The following is a 20,825-nucleotide window of genomic DNA, read 5'->3' as shown; positions in this document are numbered from 1 at the left end:
TCTCTTAGAATGTTGGGGGCACTGCATATTAAGACCCAGGTCCCGCCCCTTCTTTCCAAGCTGATGTTCTTTGTAAGAATGAATCCTGGATTTTTACCTTTTGCCGGACACTGGCTGACAAGGTGACCTGTTGAAGGCTGGCCACTGGGCCAGGGCTAGAGAATGTCCAGCCTCCAGATGGCACCTCGCAGTACTAGACTCAGGGTCTCCTTTCCTTTCCTGTGGTTCAGGCAAGGCTCCTCCGGTGCAGGGTCCCAGCAATGGAGCCTTTTGAGCAAGCACAAATTACCCATACAAATGAGCAGTGACCTGGATACCAGGAACGCTGATGCCTTCCCAAAAAGCCCCAGCCTGGGCACCAACCATGGGCATGCTGCCTTCAGAAGACAGCTTCCCATGAGCCACGCCTCTGGGAAAAGTAGTCACCAGGACATCAGGGGGCCAAGTGATAACGTCCATGTTGTTGCTCAACAGCAGCCCGCGGCATACGGTGGCGGGAAATGGGCTCGCAGTTCAGCCAAAGGGCTGCTGTCTTTGATGATGTAACAATTGCCTTATCTGTGACATGGCAATCACAGTTCAGAAGGGGAGCTCTTTCACCCTCAGCAACCTCTGTTGCTCAAGCCAGAAACCTGGGAGCTGTCCCCAACTCCTTCCCTCCCAGTCCTGCCCCCCGCAGGAGTCCTGGGGACCACTGGCCACGTCTGCCCTCTCTCTACAGGCCCAGCCTGGGCCCAGTCAGTCCTCATCATCAATGCCCAGCTCTCCTGAGGAGGGCGTTTGCCTTCATTGCCAGGGGCAGGATGCCAGCTAGTTGGGGGGTACAGGGGCAGGTTAGAGATGGCCATAGGCCTGTTCTCCTACCAAAGAGGTCCCTAGGCTGACTGTAGTGACCTGGGCAGGTGTGGCCAGGTGGTTGTAAAGACACTAGAGGGAGTGAGGCCCCTCTGATGGCCTGGTGGTGGAAAGACTGTGGCTGCCGCTGCTCCCTCTCCGGGATGGTCTCCCCATGGTCACTAACGGGGACCGTTCAGTCTCAGACTGACTTCTCTGATCTGGGCAGCGGAGACTCTAACTATAAAATTCCTGTTTTACGAGGCTCTCTGGGAAGCCAAAACTCCCCTGGCAGGCCTACCAGGGCAGCCCCAGAGGAGCTCGGCAAAGGAAGCCCTGCTGCCAGGACGCATTGCATCTTAGTCACGCTATGAGCAACTCAGTTCGCAGAAGCCCAAACACCCAGCCGCTGTCACAGATCTCGGAGGAGGTCCCTGGCTTCATTATAAAGGGCTGACCATAAATAATGACCCCAAGATCCTGCTGCCCTTGACCCAGGCACAGTGAGAGAAACGGGGTACAGGAGGAAGTCCGTGCAAGTCCAGGTGTCCGCCTCCATTCTGCATCAGCCCCCTAAAAGTCCCGCTGGTAGACCTGAGAGAGGGCGGTGCACCGACTCTCACAGGGAAGAGGACTCATGAGAGACCTGCGAAAAGAGAGGGGAAGCAGCGGGGAGAGGGAAGAAGCTAAGTCAGCGTGCGATTTCAGGTGAAGCCCAGCCTCTGCCTGACCCTGCAGGAGCTCTAGAGCATAGAATACGGGAGTCTATCATCCTAGAAATAACGAACCTGAGCTTTTGCATTCCTACACCAAATGGGACTTAACTTCAATCCGTCCCAGGTGGATAGAAAATCTTAGCGCTTCTAGATCTTCAACAGTCTGGCTGAGGCGGCTCCAGTGACGAGGGAGTAGCTTTCAAAGGTGCACAAAAAGCTCTCAGGAGCTGGAGATGGACACACAGGACTGGCAAAGGGCATGTGGGCAGAGTCCAGTGGCATCCTTTACACCTGGTGATGTCAGTGGTTAGAGATGGCCTCCCAGAGCTGAGGAAAGGTACTAAAAGGCCTCTTTGCTCCCAGAGCTCCGAAACATTTGCCCTAGGTGATAGGCCCAAATTCTTGCAAACTGCCTCTTCCGTTTCCTGGGTGGATACCCACAGACTGGAGCCAAAGCCAAGTCTCTCATCCCCACCAAAGGGACAAATCTTCCCTTCTGTCAGGATTAGACATCCAAGCCTGTTGCTTTCAGTCTTAGCAGGAGGTGACCGCGTCTCGTTCTGTACACTTCAAACGTGGGATCATGGTGACTACCCCCACTGACCCTTGTCACACCATTCCGCCCAGCAGAGGCCCCAGCTGAAAGCCACCCACGCTCTTCCCAGTGTGGATCGCACTGGCCTGGCCTTCGGCTCCCAGGCAGGAACGCTCTGGGCTGTGTGGTTTTAGGGTTGATCAGATGTGTCCTGAGAACCTTGATGCCCACCTCCCAACTCTGAGAATCACATAGGAAAAGAAGTAGTCCCGTTTTTCAGTGGGATAAGGGAGGACTGGTCTCTAGGTCCCTCCTTTCTCTCTGGGACTTGAAGCATTAGGTTCAGCTGTGTAGCTCTTACCTGACCAGAAGAAAGACTAGACTAAGGGACATGACAAGTGCCCACTCCTGTAAGGGCTCCAAGCCCTCAAGGCTGTGCACTTGGGTCATGACCTGGGCCTTTCAGAACTAAAGTCAATAAACTCTGAACCTGAACCTGAGCTCTTATTGAGAAGCAATGGAAGGTTGAACACTGGCCATGGCTCACTTTTCTTTTGGTTACAAAGAGGCTCCTATCAAAATGCTGTGATTAGGAACCCACCAGAGATTCCACTTCTTAATACAATTTTCCCCTTACTTTTACTCTCGCCACACCCCTCCAGATTAGGAGCCATCTACCCAGACATTTCCTTTTGAGGACTTATTAATTTTCATGGAAAGTAGCAATCTTCTCAGCTTATTGCTCAGCAGAGCTCAAGGCCATGTCTTAATAACAGAAGATACTTTCACTCTGGTTGTTTGCCTGAAATTTTAACCTGAACTCTGCAACTCAGTTCTATTCAAGTACTTGGTTTGTAGAAACAGTCATCATGACTCCTCCTGGAACTGTGGTGATATTGAAAATCTCATCCCTGAATCAAGCCTGGCCATTCTAAGTCATCAGAGAGGTCATACTTGGACCACATGGCTTTGAACTCTCCTATAACTGCTGTTATTGAATTGTCTTTTGGGCCTCAGCTTGCATTTCATTTCTATAATCAACACTAAGTTTTCACAGCCAGGCACAGTGGCTCATGCCTGTAATCCTAGCACTTTGGGAGGCTGAGGCAGGTGCACTGCCTGAACTCAGGAGTTCAAGACCAGCCTAGGCAACACAGTGAAACCCCATCTCTAAAATGCAAAAGAAATTAGCCAGGCATGGTGGCATGCACTTGTAGTCCCCGCTACTCTGGAGGCCAAGGCAGGAAAATTGATTGAAACTGGGAGGTGGAGGTTGCAGTGAGCCGAGATCGCACCACTGCACTCCAGCCTAGGCGACAGAGGGAGACTCCGTCTCTAAAAAAAACCCTAAGTTTTGTATAACTGTATACATGGTTTGAAACTTAGTAAATTGTCTGAAATGTACTGTTTATTATGAGGAATTGCCTATAATCGCATCTGTCACAGTACCTCTTGCTCCCAGGAGCAATTCATAGGAGAAAAATTTCTCTGATCTCATGGCCAAGAAGCCACAGCCACTGGTTTGCTTTTGAGAATCCTATAAATAATCATGTTTCCCTTTGCTTCAGCTGTTAGGAAGCTCAGAGCCAAATTAGCATCCTATCTCTATTAGTTGTGCCTATGTGTGAGTTCCTATAGACTAGCTGGGTGGGCAATGCACATCTTCAGTTTTACTGGGTATTGTCAGTTCACTGTCTGTGGAGGTTGCAGCAATTTCCATTCCCATCAAGGGAGCCATGGGGTTCCTGCTTTCCCCTGTCATCATGTCACTTGCCAAGCTGAGAGGTCTCAAGTGGAACCACATCACTTCTTCAGATTGCATTTTCCTAACGATTAGGGGCACCTTTTCACGTATGTATTGGCCTTGGGGTTAACTCACTTGCAAATTGCGTGTTCAGAGCTTTCGTCCCTTTTCTTCCATTGAAGTATTTTTCTTTTCCTTGTTGGTTTTCCTGTGATTTGCAAGATCTTCCTTTTCCTCTTGACTTCATCTTACTCCCTAATCTGTTTTGCCCCATCTTGATTTCATTTGCTATTTATTTTTATATTGTTGCTATATGTATCCATGTGAGCATAGAACACAAGAGTAGCTATCCACAGATACTCTTGGGATTGTATCACGGTAGGATAACTGTAGTAATATACAGCCCTCAAATTGAAATGGCTTAATAGAAGCAAGAGTTTCTTTCTCTCCTTGGTAGCAGTCCAGTGCATATTCATCTGATTGGGGTGACTGTCTCCCCAGTGTGACTCTGGGACCTGGAATCTGCCACCTCCATGGATTCCTGAGTTCTCTGCTGGACCTCTCACAGCCAGGCCAGGCCTCCAAGCCATGCCTGGAGTCACCTACTCCTGCTAATATCCCATTGGCCAGAACTTCGTCCCTGGTCTCATGTCCCTGCAAGAGGGCTGGCAAATACCTTGCCCAGGAGGCAGAGGAAGTGGGGTTTGGAGACCACATCATCATCTCTGTGTTATTTAGATATAAACACATATTTTCTTTTGCCCTTCAATCTGTATTGAGGCTTAGTATGATTCTGCTTTTTTTCTTAATGTCATCTCAGATCGTTAATGTGGTAGCAGCAAAGCATCTGTGCATCCAGACTTGGGAGAAGGAGGTCCAGGCAGAAGGCCAGGGAGAAGGAGCTCAGCTCCATGCAGGCACAAATGCCTTGAGCTGCAGTTACTCAAAGTGCTGTGAAACCCACCTTTGTTAAGAGGATGAAGAAAGAGTAACCAGAGGAAAGAAGTCCCTGAGAAAGTAAAGACACAAACATCAAAAGAGAAACTCATTTCTAGATAAAGGGAGTGGCCTGTACTCACAGATAGAGAAAGAGAGAGTCAGTAGAATAAAAAATAGCCAGGCGGCTGATCTCAGAGAGGAGGAAGGAAGATGGGTGGGCATGGCCTGAGGGCAAGTGTCTGGGTCTGCTGAGAGCATGCCAACAGCTGTGCCCTCCTGAGCCAGGGAGGAGCAAACTAACAAGTCAACACAGCCCCTGCCCTCAGGGGGCTCACTGTCTGGAAGGACAGGCACATCCTCCATAGATTACGCAGTCAGACCATGATAAATCATAAGATAAAGCTCTGAACAAGCTGCCAGCAGAACAGCAATCACGTCAAATGGATTCTGCCGAGAGCAATGAGAAAGCATTTACACCGGGCTTTAAAAGCGGAATGTGCTATGGGAAAGAGGAAAAATGGCAAGGAAAGTCTTTGCAGACAAAGACGCTCGCTGGAACTAAGCAGTCCGCTTAGACCTGCTCCTAGCGTATATCGTGTTAGCGAACCTCACAACCACTTGATGCTATTCTAGCTCCACTTTGAAAGTGTGAAGATCTCAGAGGAGACGTGCCCAGAACCTCAGCCAGAAAGTGTCAAAGCAGGCAGCAAAAAAGGGTGTGAGAAGGACATGAGGAGCAGAAAGCACGTAGCGTTAGGGCAGAGTGCCACAGGCCCTCCTCTTCCTCCTCATCTTCTTTCTCCTCCTCTTCCTCCTCCTCTGCTCAGACCCTGACACTCAGCAGTGCTGCCCACCAGGGAGAGTTCAGTCCCAGACCCCGTTCCTTCCCACTAATGCCCAGCATCCCTCTAGGGCTGGGACCTGAGACAAGAGCCTCTGCCCAGCATGTGCTGCATTCTCCCTGGGAGCCCAGATCCCTGAGTCAACTCTGGACCCGCTCAGGGAGATGTGACGCCACTTGAGGCATGGGGGTGGGGTGAGAACAGAGGGGGAGCTCTGGAGTTAGGCAGGCCTGGGTTTGAAGTCTGCCTCAAGTCCTTCCCAGCGTGTGACCTCCAGCTAAATGGTAGGTTCTTCTGGTCTTGGTTTTCTCATCCATGGGATGAGAATAACAATAATACCAATGTCTTGGGACCAATGAGGATCTACATTTAAAAAACTAGATGTAGACATCTCACACAGTCACCTGGGCCTTTCAGCAAGGGGCTTGTTGAATCTTAATTATCTGTGACATTTCTGGGCAGAGGGGTCTCCCCAGGGCCCTCCTTGCTGCCCCGAGCTGGCCATGCCAACCTTCTGAGGGATGTCCAACTCTGGCCCTTCTTTCTCCTTCCCTGCAGCCCTTAGGAGCTGAACTGTGGCAGTCAGCCCTCCTGGGTTTTCCCACCTAGTGAGTCTGCTGGCTCCTGCCCATCTCAGTCGAGTGGCTACAGATCAATCAACAGGAGCCCCACCATGGCCCACCCGTGCTCACTCCCAGCCACCATTGACTCCTACCCACTGAGACAGAAATCCTCTCTCTGGAGCCGAAAGCCTCACACCATCTCCACACAGGGCTCTCCACACACCCCTCTCCCCAGCAGGGACCTCGGCTCTCACCTGCCAGCCTCCACGCCAGTGCTCATTGCATTTGTCTGTGCCTGGACTGTCAGCCAGTGTGAAATTGACTTGTCCTTCAAGGACCTAAGCAAATCCCACTCCCTGCACGAGACCTTCCCAGAAGTCACCCACTCCCCTCACATCCCTGATGCTCAACTCCCTCTCACTCTGCTACCCTTGCTTCCCTGTGCTTCACTGATAATTGCCTATCTGGCTGAGCACCCAGCTCTGGGGCCTGCTGGAGGCTCCTCTTGCCAAGAGATTAGCCCTGGGGAAGAGCTGTGTCTGTCGCAAGGAAGGGGTGCCTTTGACTAACATGCGCAAAGGTGCTGTGTGGCACCAGCCCTAGGCCAGGAAGTGCTCGTTTCAAGGTGGATCAGGACACACCTGGGGCTCGGCTGCCCTTGTGGAGATAGCACCCTTGCCAATGGGTGAGTTAACAGCCGCTCTCTTAATGCCACTCTACCTTCTGCACCCCCTCCCCCATGCTGCTCTGCAGTTACTCAGGGTTCAGGAATTGTCCCCCACTGGAGACAGACCTAAAGAAGGTCCCATGCCTTCCTTTTCACAGAGGTGTTGGACATTGAGGCCTAAACCCCAGAGAACAGACAAAGCCAGGAGACGCAGGTGCCAGGCTGCAGTCCACCCTGTAACTACAAGGCCATACAGCTCCCTGGGGCCGGGCCAGCGGCACTGGCTTCCTGCAAAGGTTGACCAGAGTGCCAGCCAAGCCTCCGGGGGAGAGGTGAGGAAGGAGAACATAGAGGAGGAGGAGGGTGGGGAGGCTACAGAACGGAGAAAATGGGGCTAAGCCAGGGCCCCTCCGAGAGCCCCACTGGCTGTGGACTACGTGAAGCACCCCTGCCAGAAGGCGAGTGATAACTGAAATCACCCCTCCATCTGCTGTGGCGTGTTTCCTGCCCAGGACAGGGACTCCAGAGGAGGAGCAAACCTTCCCTGGGAACCACCTCGGGATGTCATCCCTTTGCCCTTTCTTCACTCCCTCCTGGCCCTGCTTCTGCCCGAACGCAGGATGGGGAGAGGGGAGGCTTCATGGACGGAGGACCCAGAAGTCATACTCCCAGAGGGGCAGGATGGCCTGGGGCCCAGCCTTCTGCTGACCTGGGCCAGCTCCCAACAGCCTGGTCTGTGGAAATTGGATGATGCCCCCCTCCCTTGATCCACCAGCCCCTGCCTCCTCCTCTCTAGCCCCAGCTGGCAGGGCTTCATTGGACACTCCCTCTGTCTGAGGCCAGTCCCCGCTGGGAACCTGGCCAAACCGTCTGAGGCCAGGACGCATGGACAAAACAACCCGGGCCATCTCTGCCTCCACCCTCTGGTGTGCACATCTCCCCTGGCCAGAGCACTGCCCAGGAGGAGCCATTGCCTTCTCACACGACTCCAGGCCTGGGACATTCTTGGGCCAAGAGCCAGGAGAGTCCAGCGCAGCAGACACCTACGCTGACCATCACTGGGTCCAAACTCTTGATTTCGTTGGGGCACCTGTGGCCCTGGAAGGGGCAGTGGCTAGCTCCCCCAGGCCCTCCAGCAGCCCAGAAGCTCTGGCCCCAGGATCCCCCCTGATTGCTAGAGCAGGATCCCATGTTCCCTCTTCTTGGGGAAATGACAGAGTTGGTTGCATGTGCTTTGTCATCAACCCTATTTGAAAACTGTGAATGGATCTGAGCTGCTTGGGAGGAGGCAGAGGGAGGCCAGTAATAGTTTAGTCTTAACAAAATAAAATTTTATGTTCCTTAAATACATGAAGTCACCCAGGACGGCCATTAACAAAGTGTGGTCAGGGAAAGGTACTGGCTGCTTCAGAGATGAGGTCAGAGTTCGCTTGTGATTGGCATGCTAACTGCTCCCATGCAACCGGGTGTTGCCAAAGGGCACAGCACTCCCTCTGCCATCTGGAACACAACACTAGCCCGGAGGCCAGTAGCTCCTGTTATTATTATCTTGTTCCCACTAGGAGTTTGTTCAGCACATGTTCCCATCAGCAGGGTCCAATTGCTCTCTGGCCTTGTAAAAGCATCACGAATTCTAAATTAGAGGTGTCTGAGCTAACGAGGGCCTCTCCCTACTCTTCTTAAGTTTCTTCCATTGTGTGTTTCTCATCCCCACCACCGTGCCCCGGCTAGATCTTCAGTTCCGCAGAGACAGGGACCATGTCTTCTATTTCATCCATTCAGCAAGTATTGATTGACCACCTGCCATGGGTTGTACCAGGTACTTTGGGGAATACAAAACATGCGAAAGCCGCGTCTCTGCTCTCAAGAAAGAGGTGATGGCTCTGTTAGTGACTACGTTGCCTTGCTTTGTGTAGCCATCAGTATTTTTAATGCTATTTTAGACACTAGCTCCTTTAATACACACAGTAGTACCGAGGGGGGGGGATGCAGAACTAGTATTGTTTCTGCATGTCAGATGGGTAAACTGGGACTCCAAGAGGCTACCTGACTCCCCCAGAGCCACAGTCTGTTTGTGGTGAAGCTTGAGCTAGCACCCGGCTTCCTGCCCTTTCTAACAGGGGCAGTTAGGAACACGCATGCTCACACACACAACCTCCTCTACCAACTCATTGGAGGAGGTTGGATCATGCCCTTCTCTTCTTTGGCCTTGCCTAAGATAGCACCAAATGTCCCCTCCCAGCATGTGCAGTTTAAACAAACATAGCTTCATGAAAGTAGAGTCCGTACTCCCTCACTGGCGGCTTAAACGAGAAAATGATCAAAGCAATAAAAAAAGTGATACAAGAAATTTGGTTTTTAGCAAATGCTCATAGGAGAGGGGAGCCTAACTGGCAGGAAGTACCCCCCGCCTGCACGCAGCGCCTCCCACAGGGTTCTGCCAAGAGCTCTGCGGAGGAGGTGTCTGTCTTCAGTGGGTGGATCTCGCACACATCCTTAAAGAAAACAGAGGCCCCTAGTTGGCTGTAAGATTGTCCTGTGGGATCCCTGGGGACAATAAAGTAGCCCCATCCCAGGAAGCAGCAAGCGGACAACTGATTTTGTGTCTGAAATGCACACCAGCCTTTTCTCTCTAACCCAAAGATGCCACGCGTGAGTGTGCCAATGGCTTGATGTCACACATCTTCACTGCAAGGGATGGGTCTCTGGGGAAAAAATGAAAGCCTGATGAACTAAACCAGGATGGGGCACTGGGTATCCCCTCTTCCCTTTTCACAAAGTCCCTCCATTTATTCCATTGCTTGACTGATGGACAATGTTGACTCCCCGACAATGTTGACTCCCCCGAGGACATTTGGTGAATGCGGCCAGCCAGGAGGGAAGAGGTGGGGGAGGGAAGAAGGCAGATGTTGCCACCTGGCCTTCACTCCACAAGCCTGGGTGGAAGTGGGCAGTCAACTTAAAGAGTGAAGAGTCCATATGGGCGGAAGTGACTTCTGGGGAGGAGGCACGGTTTGATCCTGGAGAGGCCCGCCTGGGAGCTCTCTCTCAGGGAATTGCAGCAGAAGAGAAACATCTCACGAGTCTGGGGAAGTTTTGTCCAGGATAGCTATGGTTTTCGAACTTGAGTGCACATCAGAATCCCCTGGGGTGCTTAGGAAAACGCAGATTCCAGGGCCTTACCTCACCCCACCTGCAGTTTCTAATTCATATTTTGGGTCTGGGGTGAGGCCCAAGAATTTGTATTTCTATTCAGATCCCAAGTGATACTGCTACTCTGGGGTCACTTGAAAATCACTGGAGTTTTCTAGAAGAATTGGCACATTGACCTGCTATAGGGGGAGGTTCAGAACAGAAGATGAGCACATGGCTGCCTTCAAAGACCCCCTCACCTGCTCTCCAGTGGTGGTCTGGGAAAGTAAGGCAGAGACGGAGTTAGCCTTTCCCTGCCTTGGGAGGAATTGGAACTGCTGGCTCTGCTTCCAGTTCCTACTATTTGACCTCATGTAAGTGTCTGCAGCTTTCCAGGACTCTTTTCCTATCATGAAAGTAGTTTCATAGGGATTCCTCTCTGTCTTCTCCATCCTCCATGCCAAGCCAAAGCCCTGCCTCCTCCGGGAAGGCTTCTCTGGCTGCTCCAGCCCTTCTGGGCCTGTGCTCCTGGCTCTCCCCAGGCCACAGAGGCTGGACCGCATGTGCTCCTTCTCCTATTGAGCTCCTAGTGGCCTTCACGTGGCTGGGCCACAGCAGGCACTCTGTAAATTATACTAAGCTGACTTAGATTTAGAGCAGAGCTAAGAGAGCCAGGAGTGGGAGGCAAGGGATGGCAAGGCCACGGGCTCCCAACTGCTGAGCTAAAAGTGGAAAGTACGATCACAGCCGCGGAGGCTTGGCCTTCTTCCTTCTCTCTCCATCTGCTTTGCAACGAAGGGAGCAGAGAGAGGCCACAGCACGTTACTCACTTGCTGAAGTCACAGATTGAAGTCAGGGCGGGAGGGTTAGGGAAGGAGGCTGACCTTTCTGTCCCAATGAATGTCCCTTCTAGCCTCTCTACTTATTCAGGCCCCAAATTAGGACATTTCCTGGCCCTCATCCAATTCCTCAGGAAGTCCAGTCAAGTTTTCCTTTAACACACGCTGACAGCCATCCACCCCCTGCCTCTCACCGACACCGCCCTTGTCCCGGCCACCTTCACACGCCTGGCCCCTGCAGTAGTCTCTGCTCTTGACACACTGCTCTAACTCCTGTTCCCTCTAAATCCACCAGCCAGAGCGAGATTTCAGAACTGTAGGCTGGTCTCATCCCTTCCCTGCTTAGTGCTTTGAAAGGCTCCCCATTGCTCTTACTGATAGAATAAAATCCCAACTCCTTGTCGTGACCTTCCAGCCTGGAGCTGGTCCCTGCTCCATGTTCACATCTCCCAGCCCTCCCACTGCTCTCCTCCTCACTCCCCCGTGCTGCGGCCACATCAGCCGCCTGTGTGTGTCGGGGCCCCTGTGTGTGTCCGGGCCTCACCCCCAGCCTTTCTGCACAGGCTCTTCCACTGTCAGAAATCCCTGCAGCTCCTCATGTAGCCACTTGTTCACCTATGAATCAGGCACATGCTATAGGCTAATGACCGCTAAAGGATGGCATGATTGGTTGTTGTAGACAACGGTAGCTCCAGGAGGGGCTAGACAGAAAGAATTCCCAGCCCCGTGGCAGGCTTAAGGGTGGCAGTTTTCAGTGGAAGTGGATATCCAACTTTTTACCCCACCTGCTAAGAGACCCAGACACCTCTGAGGCCCAGACAAGCAGGGATTCTTCACAGTGCCTCTGGGAGGCCTGAGGTCCTGCCTGCTGCCTGGGTGGGCATCGGGAAAGCGTAGGGGCAGGCCTGGGCTGTCATTCACATCACACTTCGTGCAAATGATCCCCTGTGGTGGGAGCCGCCTGCAGTGCCCTGTGGAAGACACTGTGAGAATCTGTTTCTTAGGGGAGCTGGGAAATAGACCAGTGATGCCTTTTCCTGGGAGGAGGGTCAGTGAAAATAAGGAAATCATGTCCACTTCCATGTTTCCACACAATGGTTTCTGCAGGGGAGCCATCGGCAGTGCAGGGGAAAGTAGGAGCCCTTTGGATTTCAGTATCTCTGGAGCTTTGCCTCATCCCCTAAGGGTCAGCTTTGTTTCACATGTTTGTTGCTACAAGGGTCTCTGGTTAAGGTGGTCCTAAGTGATCAGTAAGAAGCAAAATGGCAATATGTGATCCCTGTGTCCCCACCCCACCTTGGATCCTGCATCCTACCCTACAGGTGGCTGAACCGATAGGCCAGCCCCTTTATCACTGGGCCCCAGGACAATTACAGAGGCAAATAGCTGTGAAGCCCCTAGCACAGTGCCGGTCACAGGCTAATCACTGTTGTCCTGGGTTCTGTTGATGGAGCAGTGATGGGGGTGGGGATTGTGGAACAACAGGGACTTCCTGGCACCTCTAAAATTATACTCCAAAGAGAAAGAATTGGAAGAAAGAGAAGAAAAGGGGGAATGACAGTACTGCTTCCCGATATGCTTCTAATTTGGAGATACTGGCAGAGGGCTGGGAGACAGCGTGGCGGGGGAGCGGAGCCCTGACCCAGGGCCAGGAGCCTGGGGTCTGGAAGCTGCTCCTTTGAGATCTCGGGCCATGACCTCCCCCCTCTGCCTCCATTTCCCCTCTGCGCATGAAGGGGCCAAGGGGAGAGCACCCCAGGCCAGCTCCCGCCCAGCACTGCGAGTCTGGGATTCTATTTAAGAACATGCAGCCCATCTGGTTCCCATTGAGGAGGCTGCGTTTTCTCAAATGCCGCCTCCCCCTCCCCTGCAATCCACAGATTCCCACCATGTGACTCCATCTTCTCCCAATGGTGTCTGTTTTATGACTTGTTGTTCTGTGTGCGTGATTTGAGTTTGGGGACTTTTTTTTATCCCCCCCACACAGATTCCCCTCCCTCTTCCAGAAAACGTGGAGCCTGAACTTTTGACTGCCTGAAACCCTCAGGAGAACAGCCATGAGGGCAGAGAGCAGGAGGAGATGGATGTCTCCACCCACCTCCTACTGCCAGTTTCTCGGCTTCATGTTCCCTGTTTGAAGCTCAGGTCCTGATGGGCCCTCACGAAACTGGGAGAGCTGAAGCTGGACAGGAGGTGAGAGAAAATCGATTCGGTTTAACAGTTCAGCCAGCCAGTGTTTATTGAGCCGCCCAGGCCTGTGCGTGCTGGAGCTGCAGAGGGCAGAAGCCAGGCTCAGGGCAGAAGGTGGCCACTCGCGGCCCAGCAGTGGACAGGAGAGGACCACAGAGAAGGCTTCCTGGAAGAGGCCATACCCAATCATTTGTTCATTCATCATTGCACAACGATTTATTAGGCCCCTCGTAGGTGCCAGGTCCTGTACTCATAGAAGGAGCTTATAGTCTAGAGAACAGAAAAACGTCAAACAGATAATGATAAACACGAAAACACACAGCCACACCTTGGAGATATTGCAACTTTGCTTCCAGGTCACTGCAGGAAAGTGCAGATCACAATAAAGTCAGGCATGAATAGTTTGCTTTCCCAGTGCATATAAAACTTATGTTTGCCGGGCGCGGTGGCTCAAGCCTGTAATCCCAGCACTTTGGGAGGCCGAGGCGGGTGGATCACGAGGTCAAGAGATCGAGACCATCCTGGTCAACATGGTGAAACCCCATCTCTACTAAAAAATACAAAAAATTAGCTGGGCATGGTGGCACGTGCCTGTAATCCCAGCTACTTAGGAGGCTGAGGCAGGAGAATTGTTTGAACCCAGGAGGCAGAGGTTGCGGTGAGCCGAGATCACGCCATTGCACTCCAGCCTGGGTAACAAGAGCGAAACTCCATCTCAAAACAACAACAACAACAACAAAAAACTTACGTTTACATTATCCTGTAGCCCTGTAAGTGTGCAATAGCATTATGTCTAAAGCAACAACGTTATACCTTAATTTTAGAATACTTATTGCTAAAAAATTCTAATGATCATCCAGTTCTTCGGGGAGTCACAGTCTTTTGCCGGTGAAGGGTCTCGCCCCATGTTGATGGCTGCTGACTGATCAGGTGATGTCTGACGGTGGGGGTGGCTGCTACAGCTTGAAATAAGACAACAATGAAGTGAACCACATCAATGGATTCTTCCTTTCACCAGAGACTTCTCTGTAGCAGGCAAAGCTATTTCACAGCATTTTACTCACAGTAGGACTTCTTTCAAAATTGGAGTCAAACCCTGCCACTGCTTTGACTGAGTTGATGAAATATGCTAAATCCTTTGTTGTCATTTCAACAATACTTACATTCAACAATGTACATAGCATCTTCACTAGGAACCACTCAAGAAACCACTTTCTCTGCTCATCCATAAGAAGCTACTCCTCATGAATTTAAGTTTGATCATGAGATTGCAACAATTCAGCCACATCTTCAGGTTTTACTTCTAATTCTATTTCCTTGATATTTCCACCACATCTGCAGTTATTTCCTCCACTTAAGATTTGAACTCTTCAAAGTAATCCATGAGAGTTGGAATCAACGTCTTCCAAACTCCTGCTGATGTTGATATTTTGACCTTCTCTTACGAATCATGAATGTTCTTAAAATGACATCTGAAATGGTGAATCCTTTCCAGAAGGTTTTCAATTTATTTTGCCAAGATTCATCAAAGGAATCACTACCTATGGCAGCTATCAGCTTACAAAATATATATTTTAAATAATAAAGCTTGAAAGTCTAAATTACTGCTTGATCCATGAGCTGCAGGACGGATATCATGTTAGCAGGCATGAAGGCAACATTGGTCTCCTTGCACCTCTCCGTCCGCGTTCTTGGTTTGCTAGGTACATTGCCAATGTGCAGCAGTATTGGAAAGAAGTCTTTTTTTCTGGGTAGTGGTTATCAACAGTGGGCTTAAAACAGTCAGGAAACCATGCTGTAAACAGAGGTGCTGTCCTCCAGCCTTTGTGGTTCCACTTCCAGAGCACAGGCAGAGTCGATTTGGTATAATTCTTAAGGGCCCTAGGATTTTTGGAATGATAAATGCAGCCTTAAAGTTAAGGCTGCATTAGCCCCTAACAAGAGAAGCAACCTGCTCTTTGAACCTTTGAGGCCAGGCATTGACTTCTCTTTAGCTATGAAAGTCCAGGCTAACATCTTCCTTGAATGAGAGGCTGTTTTATCTACACTGAAATCTGTTGTTTAGCATAGCCACCTTCGTCAGTGATCTTAGCTGGATATTCTAGATAACTCGCTGCAGCTTCACTGGGCACTTTTACGTTGTAGAGATGGCTTCTTTCCTTAAATCTCATGAATCATCCTCTGCAGGTTTCTGGCTTTTCCTCTGCAGCTTCCTCACCTCTCACGGCCTTCATGGAATTGAGAAGAATTAGAGCCTTGCTCCGGATCAGGCTTTGGTCTAAGGGTATGTTGTGACTGGTTTGATCATCCAACCAGACTTTGGCCAACTATTTGGCACAAGAGGCCCAGCTTGTAGCCTGTGTGTGCTTTCAACATGCCTTCTTCACTAAGCTGGATCATTTAAAGTGAGAAACAGGTGACTTTTCCTTTGGATTTCAGTATCTTTGACAGGGTTCAATTTCAATATCTTTGTAGGGTTATTAATTGGCCTGATTTCAATATTGTTGTGTCTAAGGGAAGGGGGAGACCTGAAGGAGAGGGAGCGAGAGATCGGGAAACACTTAGAACACATACAACATTTGTCAATTAAGTTCACCTTTTTCTATGGGCATGGTTCATGGTGCCCCTAAAACAAATGCAATAAAAACATCATGATTGAACACAGATTCCCATAATAGATATAACAATAATGAAAAAGTTTGAAATATTGTGAGAATTACCGAATTGTGGCACAGAGACACAAAGTGAGCCCATGCTGTTGAAAAAATGGCACCAAGAGACTTGCTGAATGCAGGGTTACCAAAAACCTGCCATTTGTTAAAAAAAAAAAATGCAGTATCTGGGAAGCATAATAAAGTGAAGTGTAATAAAATGAGGTATGGCTGTATGCAGTTGTAAAGTGTGAAAATGCTAGGAGCGATTCTAAAGGGGGTGTCACTGAAATTAGCTGATCCTTAAGGAAGTGACATTAAGCACAATTGAAAGAAAGAGCAGGAGTTAAGAGGAAAAGTGTCTGCCTGGTGGAGGAGAGTGCATAGAGAGGCACGGGGCCTGCAAGAGCTTTACACCTTCCAGCAACTGAAAGAAGAGCAAGGCACTGGGAGCATGGGGGCGGGGCAGGGCGAAAAGCCAGGGCAGGGAGGTGGGGGCCAGATCCTCTGGGCCACCGTGAGGCCAGGACTCAGCCTGAGGTCAGAGTCGGGGGTCATTCTGAGGTCAAGTTTAGGGGTCAGTCTGAAGCAAGGCTTATTGCACAGGCACCAGAGCGAGACTATGCTCAGGCTGCCACCAGGGTTAGGTATTTGATGCCAGAATTAAGGGTTGGTCTGTGGCCAGGGTTAGACTCAGTCTGAATTCAGAGCCAGAGTCATTCCGAGGGCAAGTGTAGGGGTCAGTCTGAGGACAGTGTTAGGATCAGTCATTCATGAAATATTCACTGAGCATCTCCCTGGCCAACTCCCCAGGAGTAGAATGAGGGCCCCGACAGTACCCCTGCTATCCTGCATCTTAGAGTTAAATGGGAAAGACAATCTTTAAACAAGGCATTGCCAGAGTAGTTCATTAATAATCATGGCAGCGAGTGCTGTGGATGAAATGTTAGGAACCTGAGACCTCAGAGCAGGGTTACTGTGTGGCCACATAGCAAATGACACCACAACTTTGCAGCTTAAAACAGCCATGGATTGTACTCCCCGAATCTGTGGGTTGGGAATTGGAAAAGGCACAGCAGGGAAGGCCTGTCCTTGTAGTAGGGAGCTGCAGCTGGGTAGACCCACAGGCTACAGCTGGGGGCTGGAATTGTCTGAAGGCTCCTCACTCACACACCTGGCACCTGGGCCAAGGCTGATGACTTCTCCCTGTGGCTTGGCTTCCTTGTAGCACAGCAGCCTCAGGGCAACTAATGCCCACCAAGAAACAAGGGAAGGGGAGTTTGGCCCCTCCCCTGATGGGGGTGTGGCATGATCACACCATAGAAGAGCACCTGGATTAGATGCATTTGGAAACCTTTGAAAAATGTCATCTTCCACTGACATCAGCAAAGTGTAGGTCACTTCAGGCTGTGGTAAGGGGTCCCTTCCTGAATAGGAAAAGAGCCTTCACTTCTGGAGTACACATGGGCCTCCTTCACAGTGAAGCCAGCCCCCTAGCTAGGGAGCCCCAAACCCACAGGACACACGGCAGGTAGGGTGGGAGGAGGATTCAGGATCGAAGAAGCTGTGCAACTGACCAAGTTCCAAATGCTTCCTCCCGTGTGCAGTCGAGAGAACTAACAATCTCTCAGACCTCGGCACAAATTCTTTATTCCAGAGTCAGTCTTCCCTGGATAAAATGGGGGATAACTTCTCCTGGTCAGAGCAGATTGGAGACCAACATAGTCCAAACCGATTTGGGGGTTTCCTGAAGCTTGAGGAACATATAGACAGGCCTGACTTTGACTGGATGCCAAATTTTAAAAACATTTGATGCTTTGCAGGATGGTAGTTGTTAATAACATTTTGCTGATGAAATTAGACATTTTATTAATCAAATATTTTATGAAATACTAGGTAACTCCATGCTTCAATGGAATCCTACGGTAAAGCCTTCTCTAAAATGAAGAAAACTCTGTAAAGTTAAGAATTTCTTCCAATTCAGCTTTGTTGAAAATGCAGATTTGTGTTGACCTGATTTGGGGAATGCAGTGGCTCCCTCCTCAGGCTCCAGGCTCAGATAAAACGCCTTCTTTGCTCACACTGGTCTTTCTCTGCCATCTGGAGCTCTGTCCTCTGTCCTGGGGAGATGAGAGGAAAAGAAATGGGTCCCAGCATCAGCAAGGATTTAAATCAGAAGTGGACAGAGCCTGAGTAGTGTAGGTCTCCAAGTAAAATAAAGACAGCTGGACCAGTCACCAACTGGGATACTGTGAGGCTGAAACTGGGGCAGTGCTGCCTCTGGGACCCCTTTATGCTGGGCATAGAGAGGGCTGCTCACAGTTCGGCTAATGCCTCCCTGAGAGGCCTGTCTCTGGGCCTCAGTTTCCTCTCCTTGCCAAGTTGCCCCTGATAACCCATTCCACAGCTCTTGCCCTGACCCCAGCAGCAACCCACTCACCTCTGCTCCCTTGGCAACGGCCAGAGTTCTGCAACAGCTTGGGGCATACCCCCTTCTCACTGGCTTTGGGAAACTCCATGAACTTGGCCCCAGGGCTAGGGTCAGGCAGGAAGTGTGACCCAGATGACCTCATGCTGGGTTCTTGCCCTGCTCTTCACCCCTCAGCAGCTGGTGACTCACTTAAGGGGGACAGGCCAAGGCCGTTTGAAAACAGAAAGCCTTTGGGCCTCTTCCTTTCCAAGAGCTCCAAGAACAGGCCTTTGGCAGTTTTTGCTCTGCCCTTCCTAGGGACCCAGAATGAAAGGCTAGATGTTTCCAACCAGGGTTTTTGTTGCCTAGGGGTAGGCAGAGCATCATATCTTCCCCATCTCACTTCTTTGAGCCAGGACCTGAGGAGTCCAGGCTCAGCCTGGCTGTGCGGTGGGGACTATGCTCCTTGCCCTCTCTGGGCCTGCCTCTGCACCGCTAAGCTCCAAGCCCTCTGCTCTCAGTCCATCCCTGCTCTTCTCTAGCCAGACATATCAATCTGCCCCCACACTTCCCCAGAACCTCACGCATCCTAGCCTCAGGAAGATTTGGCTGCCTTTGGAAGAGTTCTATGGCAAAGCATTTTTTGTTCCTTGAATGCTCCTGTGCCCTCTTACACTTTCCAACCCCTTGCAGTTAGTGGGGCCTGGTGACAAGTTCTGACCAATGATTATCTCTTGGCTAGGAAAGCAAGCAAGAGTTCTCCTCACTCTGTCCTCTCCTGACACCTGGCAAGGGCACAAGGGACCTCATATTACAGATCTGCACTTTACAATATGGTAGCAACCAGCTATATGTGGCAGTTTAAATAAATTCAAATGAAATAAAATGTAAAATTCCATTCCTTAATCATACTAGCCATATTTCAATTTCTCCATAGCCACACGTGGCCAGTAGCTACCATGGCACACGGTGCAGATACAGAACATCTCCATTATTGCCGAAAGTCCTGTCAGACAGCATTGCTCCAGATGGTGAAGCTGCAAGATGTCACTTTGCCAGCTTCGTGGGTCCCTATGCAAGCCTAAGGAGCAGAGCCTTCTGCCTACCCACAGTGCAGCGTCCACGTAGCTTGAACGAGAAAGAAACTTGCATTCAGAGTGGAGTTGTTGCTTCTGCAAAGCCCAGCCTATCCTGACCTGCATGAAACAAACAGGGAGCAGCAAAAACAGGCAAAAGAGGAATAAGTTCTAGCTTGTTGGGCAAATGCCATAGGCAATCCAAACAATCCATGTAACACCGAGTCAACACCTTTTTGGCTTTGTTGGGGGAGCTGGCTGAAGTATAATCGGGGAGAGCTCCTGGAGATGAAATACGAATGGGCTGTGGAAAATGGGCAGGGTTTGCATAGGCTTGTGGTTTTCAATCTACAGGAATTTTTGGCGGCCCACCTGGGAAAGCTGAGATGGGTCAAGGAGAAGGGCAGCCATTCCAGTGGGGACACCAGGAGCGTAAAACACATGAGCAAAAGAGTTGGTGAGAACAAGAAGAGACTGGGCCACGTCATTTTCCCTGGGATATAAGGGAATCTTAGGGAAGCTTTGGAGGTAAGTCAGATGGAAACTGAGAGGTGAGTTTCCCTTTATGTTTCTACGCAGAATTGGCCAAGAATGAGTAGAGAGTGTAGAGAAGGAAGGATGAGCTAATATTGTCCTTAATGATAGTCAAGGGTGGGGCTGACCTCAGGAATGACAGGCCCGAATTCAATAACTGGGGTTGCAGAGTTTGACTGGAAATTCACAGAGGCAGCATTCTGCTTAGGAATGATCAGTTAATTGGTGATTAATTCATACCAGAAGCTAGTTAACCCAGAGATCCTCCCTTCCAAGTTGTAGGCTCAACTTTCCAGTCCTCCACTTGGCTTCCCCAGCTGAGCGTCCTCTCAACACCTCACTCTCTGCCTGGATAATACACCATCATCCCCCACAATCTGGCACCAAATGTCATAGCAATCCAAGCACATGGCTGTGGCCTTAGTATCCTCGGGGATTCACCCAACCACACAGACACACTCAACAAGTCCCACTGGGGCCTCTTCCAGCAATGCCCAGTGTCTACTCCTGCCCTACCTTCTCTGACACCCCTATGTCACAACTGACTGTTTTTCTCCCAGAACACAGCAGCCTCTGGACTGCAGGCCCTGTCTCCTAACTTCACTCCTTCCAACCTATCCTGCATTCCAAGCAAGGGGATGTTTGCCTGGGTCATGCCTCTGTGCAAAAGCCTTCAGGGGATCTCCAAAGAAATCTAATCTCCTCAGCCTGGCATTCAAAACCTCTACTTGCTGATTTAACCTGATTTCTTGCTACTCTTTTGAAAAAAACAAACAACAACAACAAAAAACAATACTCACTTCTGCCAAACAGATCTCTTCTTTGCTCCCTCTATCCCTCACTCCTATCAGAGTGATATCACTCCTTATGTCCCAGGAAACCCTTCCTGGTGGTTCTCTTGTCCTGTCACCTTTCTCTTACTGTCGCTGTGACGTTCAAAGGAGCAGACACAAGGTCTGAAGGCTGGGGCCAGCTTCTCCACGTGCTGCCTGTCTGACCTTAGGGGAGTCACTTAACCTCTCTGAACCACAGACTCCTCATCTCTTAAGCGAAAATAGTATGAACTTCACAGAGTAGCCAAAGTCTGGAAAATCGCTTTGTGAACCTTGAAGCAATACACAGATGGCAGTGATCGTGTTTCACAGTCTGATGC

At 50.4% G+C, this 20,825-nt stretch overlaps 1 long non-coding RNA gene across 1 annotated transcript in view; it reads left to right on the top strand.

Moving 5' to 3' along the window:
• Positions 1 to 20,356, top strand: part of LOC141580784 (uncharacterized) — a 238,736-nt gene extending 218,380 nt beyond the window's left edge. The window contains exon 3 of the long non-coding RNA XR_012513111.1: positions 19,493 to 20,356. This is a non-coding gene — a long non-coding RNA (uncharacterized LOC141580784). The remainder of the gene's footprint in view (positions 1 to 19,492) is intronic.
• Positions 20,357 to 20,825: the final 469 nt, after the last annotated feature.

Source organism: Saimiri boliviensis, chromosome 1 (genome assembly GCF_048565385.1).
Source record: "Saimiri boliviensis isolate mSaiBol1 chromosome 1, mSaiBol1.pri, whole genome shotgun sequence".
Taxonomy (NCBI): domain Eukaryota; kingdom Metazoa; phylum Chordata; class Mammalia; order Primates; family Cebidae; genus Saimiri; species Saimiri boliviensis.
The sequence above is the reverse complement of the archived record's forward strand: the minus strand, read 5'-3'. Positions and strand labels throughout refer to the sequence as shown.